Genomic DNA, 3,948 nt, shown 5'->3' with positions numbered 1-3,948 from the left:
CCAAACTATATATTAAGTTATTCTTATACCAACGTATTAAAATATAATAAGAAGGAGAAACTGCATGTGCAATAGACATATTTTAGGTGTAAAGTCATTGGCACTGGACTGCTATCTTACAATCATTTACTCTTGCTTCGTTAATTCTGACTGACTCCATTTAAGAGTAACCTGTGTGCTTACAGCAGCTTCATTTCTAGAAATGAAGCTGTTTGGTTGAAACAGTGAATGTTTGTTTTTCTCAGAGAGTAGGTGGTTAATTAAGAGATCACAACCCAGCCTTGGAGTCTGGGGAACAATTCGTGGTAAAAACGACTGAGAATTCCAGTTTAATCAACTAGAAATTGAATCCTAGACCCTTGACAGTCCAAACTTTGTAACAAATATGACAATCCTTTTAACAAGACATGCCTATGGCTGTCATTACCATCAATATGCCCAGAATTCCCCCTGACACTTCAGGAGAAATTTAAAGTGTTCCCAGAATGTCAAAACCAATGGAAATCTCCACACGGAAAAATCTCCCAGATTTTATACCTTTGGAAGAAAGGACCTCATTACATAGGCACAAGTCTCCACTTTTGTTTTCTTATTTTATTGTATTGTATTTTTTAATTAACGATTAAATGCGTAAGCTATTCTGCAGATGGTGTTATTTCTATGAATCCTGGTTAATTTCAATAGGAAATCTGCTCTCAGGTTAAGAGTCAACCAAACAAAAGAATACTGACCTTGACCTTAGGGCCCATAGAAAGTCAAGCTAAGAACAAGTAAGACAGCAATTAAACTTAGAAATATGCCTTCGGGATGGCAGGGCAGAGTCGAGTCCTCTTATACACTGATGGTGGCAACGTTGATTGAAACAACTTTTTCAGAGAGTAACTTGACATTCTCTGCCAACATGTAACATGCCCTCTGGCCCAGAACATCCACTTTTCGGACTATATTCTGCTGAGTTACTCCCTCGAGAGTGCAAGGAGATCTGTACAAGGAATGTTATTATCGTATTATTTGTAAAAGTGAAAAATGGGAGATAATCTCAGTGCCCACCCATAGGTGACTGGTTAAATAGATTATGGTGCATCCAATAAAAAGAAGGAACGGGAGCCATACATATGTTGTAGTTGTTGTTAGTTGCCATTTGGTCCGCCCTGATTCACAGTGACATTGTATGGAACAGAACGAAACGTTGCCTGGTTTTGAGCCGTCTTCATGATCCTCGATATGTTTGAGGCCATTGTTGCAGCTACTGTGCCAATCCATCTCAAGGAGAGTCTCCCTCGTTTTCGCTGACCCTCTGCTCCACCAACCATGATGTCCTTTCATATGATTGGTCTTTCCTGATGATGTGTCCAAAGTCAGTGAGGGTGAGTCTCAGCATCCTCACTTCTAAGGAGTCTTCTCATTGTATTTCTTCTAAGATTGACCTGTTCATTCTTCTGGCAAGCATGGTCTACGTCTGTATCTACCTATACATAAACATTGTCTAAAAGTACACACCAAGCCATCCAGAAAATAAAGAGAGGAGGACTTTTAATATTTACAGCATATCCTTTAGTATTATTTGCATTTCTTAACCAAAAATCTATAATCCTTTTGTGCTTTAAAAAAAAGAATGCACATAAAAAGTATTTTCGTGTAACTGTTCCTTGTCAGTTGATGTCCTTAGCATAGGAGACATCAACTTTATAAGAAAGTGGAAGGGCTAGTTGGCTCCCACCGTGAGAAGGGTTGATGTTGAAAGCTGAAGGCATTTCAGCCAAAGAGGAAAAAGAATCCTTTTTCTTAAAGAGCTTACTATGGCATAAATAAGTCTGTGGTTTAAATATGCATATATGAAGGAACTGGATAATTGGACTTAACCCATGTCAAAATGGCTTGGGGGCGGTATCTGACCTCCTCTGACTTCACGAGGGGGAAGGAGAATCAGGATCAACAGCCCTAGGCTGATTCCTATGAGGCGGAAGTCAGACATGCCTCCTCTCTCTGCCATCTTTACCAATTCTGACACCAACTGTCCCTCCCATGGCACTCTATACTTCTCTGTTGGGTTTGATAATTCGTAGCAATGGACACACAGAATTCACAGACCATACTCACAATTATGGGCTTTATTAGGGAAGTAACAGGTTACAACTCAGGTTCGGTAACACTCAGGATACAGTTCTTTCATCAGGGCAGCCTCTTCTCAGCCATGCCTGCCGGCACGTCTCTCTCGGGCCCCGCGACATCTGCCTTGTTTGGGCAAGTGTTACAAAGCTCTTTTAGCTCTGCCAGTAAGTGCCCACAGGCACCCCACTCTGCCAGCAAGTCTCCTGCCCAAAGATGCTCAGCTTTCTCTCTCTGAGGGTTGGGAAGCCCACTGTGCCATCTCCTGCTGGTCTCTCATGCCAGTCTCTCCTGCCACCATTTCCCTCCCACTGCTTCTCACCATCTTCGGTGTTACAGCTCTCTCTATCTCTCTCCGGGTTCCAGGAGCTTCTCAGCACAGGGATCCCAGGTCCAAAGGACACACTCCACTCCTGGCTCTTCTTCCTTAGTGATGGTGAGATCCTCTCCTTCCCCTCCTCTGGTACGGCTCATCTTAGCCTATCGGGATGGCAAAACTGACACATCCCTTCCTTAGGGTTCCACAGACCTTATTTGCATGATCTCACCCCCACATGGGTGCCATGACCTTTATTTGCATTATTAACAAGCCATCCAAACCCTTTGGTGGGCCTCAATTACCTTATTTGCATAGTCCCACCCAATCACTTGGGTGGGAGTTACAAGACCATGGCGAGAAAGGCCATACACAAGCAATCCACCGCACCACAACCCGGCTGTAGGATTTTAATGGTTTGCAGTTATTTAGTGTAGATTCTGCAACAACAGTACATGGGATATAAAGTAGTGCTAAAGAGCACAGACTTTAGCTCAGATTAAGGACCCCTAATAGCACAATTTTTAAATAGCACAATGGCTAAGCACTCAGCTGCTAACCGAAAGATCGGCAGTTCAAATCCACCCAGCAACTCTGAGGGAGAAAGACTTGGTGATCTGCTCCTGTAAAGATTATAGCCTAGAAAACCCTATGGGACAGTTCTACTTTGTCACATGGGGTCTCTATGAGTCCGAATTGACTTAACAATACACAACAACAATGACAACAATATGGGGCCAGCCCTATGACTTAGAACCTGTGAAATTTTGTTGTTGTTGTTAGGTGCCATCAAGTCAGTTCTGACTCATAGTGACCCTATCTACAACAGAACGAAACACTGCTTGATCCTGCACCGTCCTCACAATCACTGCTATCATTGCAGCCACTGTGTCCATCCATCTCATTGAGGGTCTTCCTCTTTTTCACTGACCCTCTACTTTACTGAATGTGATGTCCTCCTCCAGGGACTGGTTCCTTCTGATAACATGTCTGAAGCACATGAGACAAAGTCTCGCCATCCTTGCTTCTAAGGTGCATTCTTGCTGTCCATCTTCCAAGACAGATTTGTTCTTTCTTCTGGCAGTGCATGGTATATTCAATATCCTTTGCCAACACCATAATTCAAAGGCATCAATCCTTCTTCAGTCTTCCTTATTCATTGTGAGACTTTGGTAAGCTATTTATCGTCTCTAAGCCTCAGTTCCCTTCCCTGTAAAATGGGGATAACTGTATTATCTACCTCACAGGGTTGACGTAAGGACTGAGGTTACCCATGTAAAGCACTTCACACAGAGCCTACTATACACCAGGTACTAGGAATATGCTATGGATTTAAGTGTCATGAATTTAGCTATTACTATTGTTCCTGCTCTTATTATTATTCTCACAACTAGTTTAGCTGTCCATCCTCTATCCTTCCCCAAAGAGGGACAGCATGATGTAATGCACATTTCTGAGGATGCTTCTGACCTGCCTTTAAGTGGTTAGGCATGAGTTTTGAGTTACTCCACCAACAAGGGATT

Source organism: Elephas maximus, chromosome 18 (assembly GCF_024166365.1).
Source record: "Elephas maximus indicus isolate mEleMax1 chromosome 18, mEleMax1 primary haplotype, whole genome shotgun sequence".
In the NCBI taxonomy this organism is placed as follows: domain Eukaryota; kingdom Metazoa; phylum Chordata; class Mammalia; order Proboscidea; family Elephantidae; genus Elephas; species Elephas maximus.
This window is presented reverse-complemented; position numbering follows the sequence as displayed.